This window comes from Rana temporaria, chromosome 3 (genome assembly GCF_905171775.1).
Source record: "Rana temporaria chromosome 3, aRanTem1.1, whole genome shotgun sequence".
In the NCBI taxonomy this organism is placed as follows: Eukaryota; Metazoa; Chordata; class Amphibia; order Anura; family Ranidae; genus Rana; species Rana temporaria.
The window spans coordinates 125,160,901-125,176,890 of NC_053491.1; the positions used below are offsets into that span (position 1 = coordinate 125,160,901).

General features: G+C 38.9%; 1 protein-coding gene across 26 annotated transcripts in view; it reads left to right on the forward strand.

The window, feature by feature from the left end:
• The window catches only part of CELF2 (CUGBP Elav-like family member 2), a 702,444-nt gene that overhangs the window by 571,941 nt on the left and 114,513 nt on the right, over window positions 1–15,990 (forward strand). The gene's annotated exons all lie outside the window — the stretch shown is intronic.

Genomic DNA, 15,990 nt, shown 5'->3' on the forward strand with positions numbered 1-15,990 from the left:
ATTGCAGCTCTTTAAAGGAGTTTTCCAAATGTAACATTTATGACTGCAACACTTACAGTATTACCAGCACATACCATTTTCACAAGACAGTTTAATTCATTGCTTTCAAACATTTTGGGGATTTGCAGGCATTGATTTCAGCTTCTATACCCTCTCTAAATTAACCCTTGTAGTGTAAGGTTATCTGGGAGTCATGCAAAAATACGAAGGAAACTTGGACAGCCGCACTCCAAAAATGTGCCGTACTAGCTATGACTAAGCACTGAAGCTACAGTGCGAAACGTTAGCTTTTGTTCCAATTTTTTTGCTGTGGCATATTCATTTTGTGATCGATTTTAATTAAAAGAACATTTTTGGAGTGCGGCTGTCCAAGTTTCCTTCGTATTTTTGCATCACTATTGCATTGCCGGCACCCATGGTTTGGTTCCAGTGAGGAGGTTCTTTGAAAACTACTGAGCGGTTATTTACATAATTGTAAATAGTTTTAACAGCTGTGTCAAGAGAAATTTTCGCCACCAATCTCAGGCCTTACTTTCTTACAAATGTGAAAACAAAAGGTTGTTGTTGTTTTTTGATAGGAAGGAAAAAATGCATCATTAGGAATTATTAGTGATATTCCTAAAGCCATTTAGGAAATGGGGGCTAGTAAGCTACTCTTTCTTATACCTATTAAAAAAAAAGTAAATTAAAGTGTATGTAAACCCTAACAATGAACTTCTCTTATTTGCTCTATTTTGGTCTAGAAAATATACAATTGCAAGCATTCAATATATGAAGAAAATACCTGTTGATCCTGCAAGATGTCTTGTGACTTGATCACTTATTTTGCTCTCTGCCCTTGCTACATTCTTATCAATTATATTGTCCTCAGCTTTTGTGAGCTACAAAGCACTCTCCCATTATAGTATGCAGAAGAAAAGAGGAGATGTGTTTTGCAGTTCTGTCCAGCGTTACAATGTGATCCCTTCATAAACTGATAGTGTACATTGTCACGCTATAACATGAAGTGTGTTACTGGAAGGATCTCCGGGTAAAATCAAAGGGAAAGAGGGGAAGAAAGGCAGAAACAAAACACCTTTTTAACACACAAAGAGTAATGGCCTATTTATAATACTGAAACTGTGTGCTCTTCTAAAAAAACTTCTATAATGAAATGCCCATTGAGGGCCACTGTTTTCTTTTCAAGTTACTCTGATGCCCTGTTCTCACGATCGGAATTTCCGATGAAAAAAGTCCGGCGGAGTTTAGAAATAGAACATGTTTTATTTTTTTCCAATGTAAAAAAATCCTATCGGAAATTCCAATCGTCTGTGTGGTACTCCGACGAAGAAAAAAACAGACATGCTCAGAATCAAGTCGACGCATGCTCGAAAGCATTGAACGTTTTTCTCGGCTCGTCGTAATGTTTAACGTCACCGCGTTTTGGACGGTCGGAATTTTGTCTGTCAGTGTGACAGCTTGAACGGAATTCTGACGAAAAATTCCATCGGATTTTAGGCCATCGGAAATTCCGATCGTGTGTATGGGGCATTAAGGACATATTTATAAAGCAGTGCATGCAACTTTCACCAAACATTCACAGTTGGTAAATCAATAACTGTAGTATAAAACACATATTCCTGGAATATTCACCTGCAGTGAATATTTGGTAAATGTCAGATTTGCTGCTTTTTTAAGTATGCATACCTTCATGGATGGCACTCCTCATGTTCCTCTTTGCTGAATATGTTTGTCTCACATTTGCACTTTCTTGTTTTCTTTCCTTTCACCATAAATCTTTATTTTAAAACACTATAAAAGATACAAAGAAATAAGGCACAACAATCATAGCTTCCAACTTTGCAATAAGAGCAGCACAGTAATTGAGCTATGCTGTGGGAGCGCAACTTTTCCAAGAATGGCCAGAGCTTCTAGGCAAAAATGGTATTGCAAACTAACAAACAGTACACACAGGGCAGTGAGTTACTATGGCATAATACATCATGTATTGAATAGTAGTAAATTATAAAGGTGAGGATCTCTGAGAACTTGAAGTTTATATTTTAGTCATAATGGGGCTCTAGGTCCTAAAGGGGAGGTGAAGTTAGGAGACTGGAATACTCCTCTTGTCTGCCTATGTTTTCTTTGTATACCATTAAATTGCTTGTATCATTTCTCTATGAAGTAGTAGCACCCAACATTTACTTCATTAGCCACCCTCTTCTATGTTTTTTAACTAACTTTCTGGCATAGAACTCCAAATAAAACATTTGCAGCATATTGTTGAAAAAGAATGTAGCTGCTCCCTACTACCCAACTATTACAAATATGCATCTGGTCTCTGCTCACCTGCTGCTGTCACAGCCCCTATCCACTATGTATCTGCTTTTGGTATACCTCCTTCCCTTTCCTCACTTGTTACATCCACCTCCCCCAAAAAAAACACAGCTCATGTTTAAACAGCTCTACAGTTGCCATGTGCTTACCTTAAGCCTAAGGCCCCGTACACACGGTCGGACAAAACCGATGAGAATGGTCCGACGGACCGTTTTCATCGGTTCACCTCTGAAGTGGCCGTACGGCCTGATATGTGTACACACCGTCAGTTCAAAATCCGATCAGGTCATAACGCGGTGATGTAAAACACACGACGTGCTGAATAAAATGAAGTTCAATGCTTCCAAGCATGCGTCGACTTGATTCTGAGCATGCGCGGGTTTTGAACCGATGCTTTTCTGTACTAACCATCGGTTTGGTCCGATGGGGCAGCGGTCCATTGGTTCGGTTTTGAAGCATGTTTTAAAATTTTGGACCGAAGGAAAACAGACCGATAGCCTATACACACGGTCGGTTTGGTCCGATGAAAATGAACTTTGGTTCATTCTCATTGGACCAAACCGACCGTGTGTACGGGGCCTAAGGGTCAAGCACCTGCCTGAACCAAAGTTTACTCCACTCACTGCCAATGTTTCCTACCCCTGTTGAAGTAGTAAGCTTCTCCTTTCCCATTCCTGCAACTCAATCTAATAACCTTATCAATTATGCCAAAAATTTACTTGACAGCTGCCCTCCAACACAACTGTCAACATACCCACTTATTGGCCAGGAATAAGGATCTAGAGGATTAAAAACACCCTTGTAGTTTCAGTTTTGTCATTTTAAATCTGGCAGAACCCAGCTTTGTCCTGAAAGTCAAAAAAACACATCACATGTGACATTACAGCACAGAGCTATGACTAATGTTTAACACACAGCTAGCCGCCACCAATTATTGTGAATAAACACATTGGGTACACAGTCAAACTGTAAAATATTTCTGTGTCCACCCATGAATGGATTGGTGTTTAAAACTCTTTAGGAAGAGTTCACCAAAGTATAGCAGCCAGGTTTGAACTCACTTCCCAGTCCAGGCTGTTTGCCAGTGCAAACTCTTGCTTGTTTGGTTTCTTCAGCACAACAGTTCTTGCGTGGACATGCCAGACCTAGAGACACAATACTGATTTGGGCAGAAACCTGTTTCCTGGACAGATGCAGTCACAGCTTAACCCTAGAAAATAATAACAATTATGAGAACAATTAAAAATGGTGTTATTTCTTTAAATGAGAACAGGATATCTGCCTTTGAGCCATCTGAGCACTTTTGTTGATGGAGATAACTCTGGTGTAGAGAAAGGTTTCAATGTTTTTACTGAGCATTGCTCATGTTATTAGGAAAAGCCATCAAGGTTGTTTGTAGAACTTCCTGGGATATTGCTGCCTCAGACACTCATAAATATCAACTATGGTACTCTATAATACATTGTAATAAAATCTGTACAAATTTGGCTTCTTATGATATAGTCCAGTGGCAGGCAACCCCAGGGACTCACATATGCTGAGTGGGCTGATTGGGGCTGATCTATGATCAGACGTATATATGAACTAAGGCTGATCTGTGGTCTGAAGTGTATAGATTAGGGTTAATTAAAGGTCTAAAGGGTATGCACATGGGCTGATCTGAGGCCCGAAGCATATGGATTTAGGCTGATTTGAGGTCTGAAGTGCATGGCTGTCATTAGATCTGAGTTCTAAATTGCATACTTAAGCTGAATACACACTATGGGGCAGATCCACATACATCTGAGTGGGCGCAGCGTATGTGAGATATGCTACGCCGCTGTAACTTACTTTTCTTTTCTTTGAATCCTAAAAGAATTTGCGCCGTATGTTATGGCGGCGTAGTGTATCTCTCGCGGCGTAAGGGCGCGCAATTCAAATTGGGCGGGTAGGGGGTGTGTTTCATTTAAATGAAGAGCGTCCCCGCGCCAAACGAACTGCGCATGCCCCGTCCGTCAAAACTCCCAGGGTGCATTGCTCCAAATGACGTCGCTAGGACCTCATTGTTTTCGACGTGTACGTAAATGGCGTCCAGCCCCATTCATGGACGACTTACGCAAACGGCGTAAAATTTTCAAAATTATACGCGGGAACGACGGCCATACTTAACATTGAGTACGCCACCAGATAGCAGCTTTAACTATATGCCTGAAAAAGCCGAACGGAAACGACGTAAAAAAATGCGACGGCCGCTCGTACGTTCGTGGAAATAGCTAATTTGCATACTTGACGTGGATTACGACGGGAACGCCACCTAGTGGACGCCGAAAAATTGCATCTAAGATCCGAAGGCATACGAAGACGTATGCCTGTCGGATCTAACCCAGATGCCGTTGTATCTTGTTTTGAGGATTCAAAACAAAGATACGACGCGGGAATTTTGAAATTACGCCAGCGTATCAATAGATATGCCGGCGTACTTTCTTTGTGGATCTACCCCTATGCATTTTTCTGTAGATTTTTTCCTTCAGATTTACCAAAATCATAAAATATGTGTTCAAACCTTCAGACTTTCAAATTGTATGCAATCAGTCATGGCCCTTGCACTACATGATTTTGGTAAATCTAAAGGAAATCGGACAACAAAAGTTGTATAGTGTGTATGTGGTGTTACAGGGAGGCTGACCTGAGATCTAAAGTGTATGCATGCATGGAAGCTGATCTGAGGTCTGAAAGGCATGCATTGGTGCTCACTCAATGTCTTAAATACATGCATGCATTGGGATTTATCTGACACCTGAATGTGCAAAAGTTGGATCTGATCTGAAGTGTGCAGTGTGTGGTTTGGGGATTAGCTAGACTAGCTTACAGCATAGCTCCAAAAAAAAGGCTTTCATTTTGCACAGAAATAAGAACCACATGCATTGACTTATATAATATATATACTTTAAATAACATAGAATAGAAAATCATTCTAAATTGGCAAATCCCTTTGAATTGTTTATAGAACAACAATAGAGCAATCATTTTTCTTTTAAATAGAAGCTTTATTGAAGAAAAAGAATCTCTTGAGGACATAAAGAGTGCCATATTTTCACTTGTGAATTGTTTGTGGTCAGTCAACGATTTCAGTTTTGTTTGAGAGTTCATGGTTTATGCATTTACTAGCAATACTCAAAGTATACTGTTGATTGCAGTTTTCTACAAATTGTGAAATGCCTGAAGAGTTTTGTAAAAGCATTTGATTTGAGGTAATGTAAGACATAAGAGATGAGGTTTGATGGTAATGGCTTTTTCAATGTGGCAACAACTGATTACTGTCCATGCTTAAGTATATTGCATTTAAAGACATGACACATGTTGCTATATATTTCTTGGGATCCCAATCCACATATACAGTATTTAGTATAAGCACCTAAGACCCGGACCATTATGCAGGTTAAGGACCTTGCCCCTTTTTGCAATTGGGCACTACGCCGCTTTAACTGACAATTGTGCGGTCGTGAGACGTGGCTCCCAAACTAAATTGGCGTCCTTTTTTTCTCACAAATATAGCTTTCTTTTGGTGGTATTTGATCACCTTTGCGGTTTTTATTTTTTGCCCTATAAACAAAAATAGAGCGACAATTTTGAAAAAAAAACAATATTCTTTACTTTTTGCTACAATAAATATCCCCAAAAAAGATATAAAAAAAACATTATTTTTTCCTCAGTTTAGGCCGATACGTATTCTTCTACCTATTTTTGGTAAAAACAAAACGCAAAAATCGACCGTTTATCGATTGATTTGCGCAACATTTTTATAGCGTTTACAAAATAGGGGATAGTTTTATGGCATTTTTATTAATATTTTTTTACTACTAATAGCGGCGATCAGCGATTTTTTTCATGACTCGACATTATGGCGGACACATCGGACAATTTTGACACATTTTTGGGACCATTGTCATTTTCACAGCGAAAAGTGCTATAAAAATGCACTGTTTACTGTGAAACTTACAATTGCAGTTTAGGAGTTAACCACTAGGGGGCGCTGAAGGTGTTAAGTGTGACCTCATATTTTTTTCTAACTGTAGGGGGGGCGGGGCTGGACGTGTCACGTCAGTGATCATCTTTCCCTATATCAGGGAACAGACAATCACTGACATTGCCACAATGAAGAATGGGGAAGGTGTGTTTACACACACCTCTCCCCATCCTTCAGCTCCTATGACCGATCGCAGGACAACAGTAGCAATCGGGTCCGCGGGTCCCGCGGGCGCGGTCACGGAGCTTCGGACCAGGTCGCGAGGCTGGGCTCTTAAACAGGACGTACAGGTACGTGCTTGTGCCCAGGCGTGCCATTCTGCCGGCGTGAAGGGGTCCTTAAGTGGTTAATGTAAATTGCCAATGGTGTACCACTAAAAATAACAATACAAGCTAAATTGATTGTGATCCTTAGCGCCTGTTCTTGAGCTTGTTTAGCACAATCCCTCACAGAAAAGATCATGTTGACTGTACATGGTGATACCTTTAATTGGACCGACCTAATAGTTTAAAGATGAAGAACAGAGCTTTAAAATCCCTATAGAGTTCTCCTTTCATTTGTGGATTACACAGATAAAATGAAAACAATATGGACACATTTTTCATTTTCCCTTGAGAGCATCAGTTCCAGGCACATTGAGCAATTTACTGGAATGTGGGATGACTTGCATGCAAGGAAAAAAAAATATTTCACTGAATATACATTGTGCAAGTGGATTGTGAACAACTTTAACGTGTTTCTTTGTGAAACCATACATCTATATATATATTGTTTTGTATGTGAGCAGAAACAAAACTTATAATGTCCATTGAATGACCATGAATTACTCAAAGTACTGACTTTTTTGCCAGCAGTTTAGACATTAATGGCTGTGTGTTGAGTTATTTTGAGGGGACAACAAATTTACACTGTTATACAATCTGTACACTCACTACTTTACATTGCAGCAAAGTGTAATGTCTTCAGTGTTCTCACATGGAAAGATATAATAAAATATTTACAAAAATGACCATCCGCCGCAGTTTTACCGAGGCAGAATGGCACGGCTAGGCAAAGCAAGGTTACCTTAAGTGGCTTCGCCTTGTGGCCACTAGGGGAGCACGTGATCACTTGTGACAGAGCAAGAACCGGGATCTGTGTGTTTAAACACACAGATGCTGGATCTCTTAGGGGAGAAAGAGACTGATCGTGTGTTTATACAAAGTGTGAAAAGCGATCTGTCATATCCCCTGGTAAGCCCCATCCCCAGTTAGAACACAGTGAGGGAACACAGTTAACCCCTTGATCGCCCCCTAGTGTTAGCCCCTTCACTGCCAGTGACATTTATACAGTAATCAGTGCATTTTTAGAGCACTCATCGCTGTATAAATGTCCCAAAAATGGTCCCAAAAATGTGTCAAAAGTGTCCGATGTGTCCGCCGCAAAATCGCAGTACCAATAAAAATCACAGATCGCTGCCATTACTAGTAAAAAAAATAATAATACTACAGATGCCATAAAACTATCCTCTATTTTGTAGACACTATAACTTTTGCGCAAACCAATCTATATGTGCTTATTGAGATTTTTTACCAAAAATATGTAGAAGAATACATAGCGGCCTAAACTGAGGAAAAAATGTGTTGTTGTTTTTTTAAATGTGGGATATTTATTATAGCAAAAAGTAAAAGATATTGGGGGTTATTTCCGAAAGGCAAATCTAATTTGCACTACAAGTAGAAAGTGCACTTGAAATTGCACTGAAAGTGCACTTGGAAGTGCAGTCGCTGTAGATCTGAGGGGGACATGCAAGGAAAATAAAAAACAGCATTTTAGCTTGCACATAATTGGATGATAAAATCAGCAGAGCTTCCCCTCATTTCAGATCTACCCCCCAGATTTACAGCGACTGCACTTTCAAGTGCACTTTCAGTGCAATTTCAACTGCACTTTGCACTTGTAGTTTGCTCTTGCAGTGCAAAAATGGATTTGCCTTTCGTAAATAACCCACGTTTTTTTTTTCAAAATTGTTGCTCTTAGTTTGTTTATAGCGCAAAAAATTAAAACCGCAGAGGTGATCAAATACCATTAAAAGAAAAAGAGGACGCACATTTTGTTTGGGAACAGTGTAGCACAACTGGACAATTGTCAGTTAAAGTGACGCAGTGCCAAATTATAAAAAGTGCTCTGGTCAGGAAGGGGGTAAAATCTTCCGGGGCTGAAGTGGTTAAAGACACATGTAAAATAGAGCAATTTGGATATTAAATAATGATGTAAGACATAATGATTAAAGAAAAATAAAGTCTTAATCGGTAAATAATGTCATGTGATGAAACAGTATTTGGACAGCTATGCAGTGCTAAATGTTTGCTTGAGAAAATTATAATTGAGATAAGGTAGTGAATAATTAAAATAAATCTGACTATACATGAGCAGAACAAATGAAAATTTTAACAAAAATCAAAACCTTCTTTCAATCTAACATTTGATGGCCCATATATTGTATCAACACATTTCCACTATACTTCAGCATTTTCCCATTTGTTTTCAACATTAAACATTGTTTTTTTTTCATAAATTTCTACTACTACCCCTACTGCTCATGTGCATTTCACTTAAAATGTTTTTTTCACTATTGACCTAAAAACAATTAGAAAATTGTTCATTTAAAAAAAAAAAATCCATAATTTTAATTTGTTCATTTTTAATCTTGAAACATAAATCAACTGTTGCAGTAAACACCCTAACCATATGAAAATTGAGTGACCGGTCTACCGACTCAATGGGGGTTGTTTACTAAAGGCAAATCCACTTTGCACTACAAGTGCAAACTACAAGTGCAAAGTACACTTGAAATTGCACTGAAAGTGCACTTGGAAGTGCAGTCGCTGTAGATCCGAGGGGGACATGCAAGGAAAATAAAAAACAGCATTTTAGCTTGCACATGATTGGATGATAAAATCAGCAGAGCTTCCCCTCATTTCAGATCTTCCCCTCAGATTTACAGTGACTGCACTTCCAAGTGCACTTTCAGTGCAATTTCAAGTGAACCTTGGACTTGTAGTTTCACTTGTAGTGCAAAGTGGATTTGCCTTTTGTACTGTAAATAACCCCAAATGTTTAATTTAATTTTCTATCCATCTATGGCCAGTTTGAAGCCTCGTACACACGACCGAGGAACTCGACGGGCGAAACACATCGTTTTCCTCGTCGAGTTCCTTGTTAGGCTGTCGAGGAACTCGACAAGGCAAGTTTCTCCATTCCCGTCGAGGAAAAATAAGACATGCTCTCTTTTTGGCTCGACGGGATCCTCGACAGTTTCCTCGTTGAAAAATGTACACACGACCGGTTTCCTCTGCAAAAAAAAATCCCAGCAAGTTTCTTGCTGGTTTTTGCAGAGAAACTCGGTCGTGTGTACGAGGCCTAAGACATACAGCTTGGGGAAAATGACCGCATTAACTTGTTTTAACAGTACTGAAGCCAAACTACATTTTACTGTGGGAAGATTGATTCCTTAACTGACAAATGAAAAATGTAATCCAGTAAGTTGAAAGACAAAAAAAAGACAAGGCACAGGCAAATAGAATGCTTATCTATAAAAGATGCAGAGTGACCTTTGGAACTGGATGGTCAGAACCATACATTCTGATGTAGTCTAGAATCAAATAGGAAACTAACAATTACCTGCATTGTAAAGCAGGATCAATCATTTCTGGCATTTCCATAAATTGGTGAAAATCAGCACTGCATAATTACCTGACATTTCTTTATGCGGGTAGCTCCACTCTACAGATGTTGTTACATACTGTGCTATCTAAAGGCTTAAATGCTGAAAAGGAAATGCTCTGTGCTACTTGAAATTATACTTATTACTGACGCTATAATTATAAAGAGTTGGCAAAGTAACAGAATGCTATATGTATTTCAGATGCTCTGCTATACATTTTCTATTATGCTTTAGAAAAAGAGAATGTTAAAGCAAATACGCATAGTTTCATAAAGCTAGCACAAGTGAGCTCACTATACCCTACGGGGTAGATTTACTAAAACTGGTACACTCTGGTGAAGTTGTGTATGGCAGTCAATCAGCTTTCTAACCTCAGCTTGTCCAAATTAAGCTTTGGCAATAAAACCTGGAAGCTGATTGGTTTTAATGCAGAAGGGAGCCTGATTTTGCACTCTCCGGCTTTAGTAAACAAACTCCATTGTGAGTACTGCCATTGCGAGGGGCTTTTTTCCCAAGCCTAGTGTCTCACTGCGGCTTAGCCTATAACTGTATTATTTGTCTTAAACATCGATCTTATCGAGTACCATTTAAAAAGTAGGTCCAACTATAGACAGGCAGAGCTGCTTAACAATTAGATTGCCTGCACTCCTTAAAAGGATCATGCTCTGCGGCAGATTTCCACCACCACCGCATATATAATAATATTTTAATAATACATAAATATACCAGTTTTCAAAACAGTAAGTCTATAAACTACCTGTTGTCAAAAACATCTTCCTAAGATTAGTGTAATGTATATAAAGCTCCCCATCTCAGTTTAATTTTCCTACTTTTGGATGCCATATTGATTTCTAAAAGATTTTAATGCACTTTTAATATAAACAATATCAGGATGTTTTAAGCCCAACTCGGGGCAAATTATTTTTTAGCATGAGGTGGGGCTGTGCCTACACTTCACGGGTCAACTGATCGTTTTGTCTAGGGGTTAGGAGAAAGCCTATTCTCACCCAATCCTTCATTCCACCAGAAAACAGTGCTACTCCATGGTCCAACGGTGGACTGTTCCTGGCATCCGCACATCCAGAGAAGGTCTATTGAGCCTGCTCTGGGCTTGATGAGGAACAGTCCACAATTCAAGACTTGAGATGGGAGGATTAGGTAAGTAAATCACTAGAGTTGGGCTTTAATTTAGCAAGAAATGAAATATACACATCACTAGATAAAACCGAGTATATAAATACATCTTAGTAAGAAGAGATACAATGTAAACATAGGATTCTGGATGGAATAAGTAAATAAATGTATCCTTTGCTACTACAGGATATCCCATTTATAAACAAATTCCCTCCAGCTTTCTCTAGAATTTTTATTTTTTTACTCTTCTTCAAGGATATATTTATCACCAAAGTAATATCTCTTATCTCTTCTGAAAAAATATATTTATTACCTATGACAGCTCTGATTCTGCTGGGTAGGTTGGGTGGGTTGCCAGTGCACCCAAGATGCTGACTCCCAGTAGCAGTTTAAGTAGTTTAGCTAACTTTTCAGGTAACACAGGCCTTTCAGGCACAGAAGCAAAATGTGATAACTGAGGAACAGGATATAAACACAACTTTTAGAAATACAATATGTTGTTTCCTGTCTCCTCAGAATGATGTGGAGACAGGATATTTTTAAGGTGACCTATCGACTTCCCACACTTAAAGTTTTGGATTAGATATTATGACTGGTATCCCAAAGGGTTTTGCCAGATTTACTAAAACTGGTGCATGCAGAATCTGGTGCAACTGTGTATAGCAGGGGTTTCCAAACTGGGGCACAAGGACCAGATGTGGCTCTTTGCTAGCCTTTATATGGCTCTTGGGGCAATATTCCTCCCAATGATATGAGACACTATTTCTCCCACTGACACCCACAATTGAGCACTATTTCTTCTACTGATACCAATAATAGAATACTATTCCTCCTACCAATAGGGGCACTACTCCTCCTATTGAACCACCAACCCTGAGGCCATATTTATTCTCAATGATGCCAGGCGTGGGACATTTTTTGCATCCGCTGGGCACAATCCAGCTCTAAATGCCATTAAACTGGCATTTTGTTTGAAAAGTTTGGAGATCCCTGCTGTATAGTAACCATTGATTACTAGTTGTACCAGATTCTGTGTGCTCCAATTTCAGTATATCTCCCCTAGTATCTCTAATAAAACAGTGTGCAATGGTTAAGGTTTTCAGTATTCCTCATACTTGAAACCAGCTTGCTTGGTTTTTTAGAAAGGTCAATTAGGCTTATGACTGAGATCTCAAAAGTTAGGCAGGGAGACTGTCCTGTTTCAGTATTATATCACAGTAAGTAAGCTTTAGCCCAGGTTCACACTGGGCTGCAGGAGTGAAGCCGTGCGGGTTCAGCTAATCTTGCACAATTTCACTCCTGCTGGTCAGTCCCTATTTCGGCCACGATTACAGAGACATCGCTGTAGGTTTCTGCACAGATGTCAATGTAAATCATGGGCCGAAATCGCAAAAAGTAGTACAGAAACGACTTTTTGAAATCTGTGGAGCACCGCAGATGCAGCGTCACACCGATTAGGACAGTGCCATTGCCGGCAATTGTCAGGCAAATGCCACCGATTTGGCAATGCGATGTGACATGTCAAATCGCACCAGTGTGAACCAGGGCTTAAGGAGAAAACATGAAGATATGAACATGGGATTATAAAAATTGTCTAGTAAGGAACATATTTAAAAACAGGCAGTGGGGTTCATTTACTAAAGACGACTGTGAACTTGCAGTTTCACTCTGCAAGGGCATTTGTTCCAGAGCTTAGTAAATGAGTGTAAGCTCTGCTGACTTCCATCATCCAATCATGTGCAAGCAAAAAATAATGTTTTTTTTATTTCCCTTGCATGTGGGTATTTTTTGTAAAGTGAAGCTTCACCTCATATAATAAGCTCAAGAGCAAATGCTCTTCCAGAGTCCAACTGCACTTGCATAGTGCTTGGTCAATTTGATTTTAGTAAATCAGTAAATTGTTTCAGAAAAACCTATATTTAGTTTAGCCTCAAAAAAAGTTAGATCCAAATATCTAAAACCTGATGTATGAACAATGAAAGGACATGATTTGATCTAACTCCCATTCCGACTTCTCTAATCTACAGCAATAGACGTGTCTCCTATAGATACAGGGAAAAAAATAATTCTCAAATAATTGCTATTGGTTAAACTTGTTTTTCTGGTCGGGCAGATTTTTCTTGGGAAATAAACATAACTGTTAATTTGACTCTTTTCTTGCCAGTTATCTTACATAGTATGATTAGTAGCAAGAATTCTACAAAAACACCATGGTATATGTAGCAGATCTAGACAAAAATCAATAACAAGATTATCAAATAGAATTTGGGAGGTGTAGTGTATTTCATTTGACTTTCAAAAGAAATGACTGATCTGTAGATGAAGAAGACATACATTTGTAAAGTCCTTGCTTGTTCGCTCTTTGGCATAAAATAGTCTTTATTGTTCTGATAGCACTTTGACTCTTTTTCTAAGCTAATTGCTACATCTCTGTGACTTCCATCTAGCACACTACAGCTGAAAATTGTAGTAAATGCATAAACTGTGCCTTATTGATTTCTGTTGACATTTTACATGTCTCTTATGCATTCTTAACCTCTGTTTAGTAATTGCTAGTACAGAACACACTCATGGATAATAAGATCAAATTAGGTAACTAAAAGGATTCCTTAGCAACAAAGTGCCGTATTATTAAAGAATGCATATGTGTATGTACCACTATAAGATAATGATCTTCACATTCAAATGAGTAGTTTGAAAATAGAACTTCTAAGTGCTATATACTGTGCAAAATGAAATCCCTTTCTTTTCATATTATGATAAAAAATATATATATATATATATATATATATATATATATATATATATATATATATATATATATATAGTTTATCTAGTTTATAACACTTATCTATTTAATTTCTGATATGTTGTTTCAACCAGTAAAAGTTTTAATGTATTTTTATCAAACCTGGGGGTTAAAAAATAAATTTGTTTCTACAGGCATGTTGAATCTTGTAATAGAAAGCATTGGCACAGTTGTAGGTACTAGATAGAATATGTGCAGACTGCATGTTAGGGATTTGAATATCAATAGTTTCAAAGATAAGAAAAGGGACAGCATCTCTGGGAAGCATTATCGCAAGTATTGTCACAAGTGAATACTTGTGTATATACCAAGCCCCCTAGCATTTTATGAATGAATATTTTATTGCTGAGGATCTCAAGATAATTCCAGCTCTCAAAAATTGTTTGTAAAGATGTATTAGGCTTTCTTTATATAAAGAGAAATTGCAATATCGTATTAGTTTGAAAAGGGCACTGCCTGTTTGCTCAGTTTGAAATTAGGGCTTTACATTTTAATAGTTAAAGTGAACCTGTGCTTTGTCCATGCAAGGCTAAGCAATAGATTAATTTTACTAGAAATCATCTAAAGCAACTACTACCTCTTTTGAAATGTAGCTCTCTCACACACTACACTAAGGCCTTGTACACACGGTCTGACCAAACCGATGAGAATTGTCTGACGGACCGTTTTCATCGGTTCACCGCTGAAGTGGCCTGATGGTCTGATGTGCGTACACACCATCATTCCAAAAACCGATCGGGTCAGAACGCGGTGATGTCAAACACACAACGTGCTGAATAAAACGAAGTTCAATGCTTCCAAGCATGCATCGACTTGATTCTGAGCATGCGCGGGTTTTGAACCGATGCTTTCTGTACTGACCATCGGTTTGGGCCGATCGGGCAGCGACCCATCGGTTCGGTTTTGAAGCATGTTTTAAAATTTTGGATCGGAAAACAGACCGATGGGCTATACACACGGTCGGTTTGGACCGATGAGTCCATTCTCATCGGTTTTGTCCGACCGTGTGTATGGGGCCCTAAGTGTAATCGCAATAAATATAATGAAAAATAAAATAAATAAGTGCTTTCCATTGCAAAAGTTAGCAAACACTAAAGGCTCATACACACGATCTGACTTTTTGACAACAAACCTCAGACGGACCTGTTTTTGCAGACAATCCGACCGTGTGTACGCTCCATCGGAGCTTTTTAATCGGACAAATGTTCGTTGTGTGAACAGACAAACTTTCGGGCAACAAATGTCCTACGTCGGCTAATCCAATCATGTGTACACGATCGTGTGTACCCAAGTCCATCGGACTAAAGTCCAAAGTATAAACAAGCATGCTCAGAACCAATGCCAAAGATCAGACAATAGCAGAAGTTGCCCAAAAAGTGGCGGTAAAGAGCAGAAAAACCACATAGTTTGTCTTCCGTTGGAAGTCCGATCATGTGTATGAGGCTTCACAATTTTTATTTTCCAGAAAAAATAAGCCATTGAGTCATGGTACTTGAGGCTTACACCAGGCTGTGAACTGTCTCCGTGTTGCTATATCATTAATTGTACCAAAGGTATATAGTGCTCAGAGATAATTAGTATTATATGCTACAATGAGGAGCAATTAACAACATTTTTAACCATATGTATAATTTGTAGTTGTAAAAGTATTCGACAACAGCCATACATTAGCTACTTATTACAAATGCAGGCTTTACTTCCTGCTTTAGGTGGCTGGTGACTTATGCTGAAAGTTAAAGGGGAACTTTTCAATTGTCTATACCTGTGTCCCACACCACCACCTTGGCCCTCTTCAGCCAGCTGCCTCTTCTGGGGTTATGCACCCAGGCCACTGATGAGGTGGAGTTCACCCCCTGGCTGTTTTGTGGCTAGGCTCCTGTAGCCTCCTGGAATATGTGTCAGGAGTTTCCCAGGGGGCTGTTAGGGCCAGACATATCATTCTGGCATAGGCTGGAATGGTGGTAGGGGATAGGACCACCAGAAATATATGAAAAGAAAACATGGGAAATTTAAAATGGG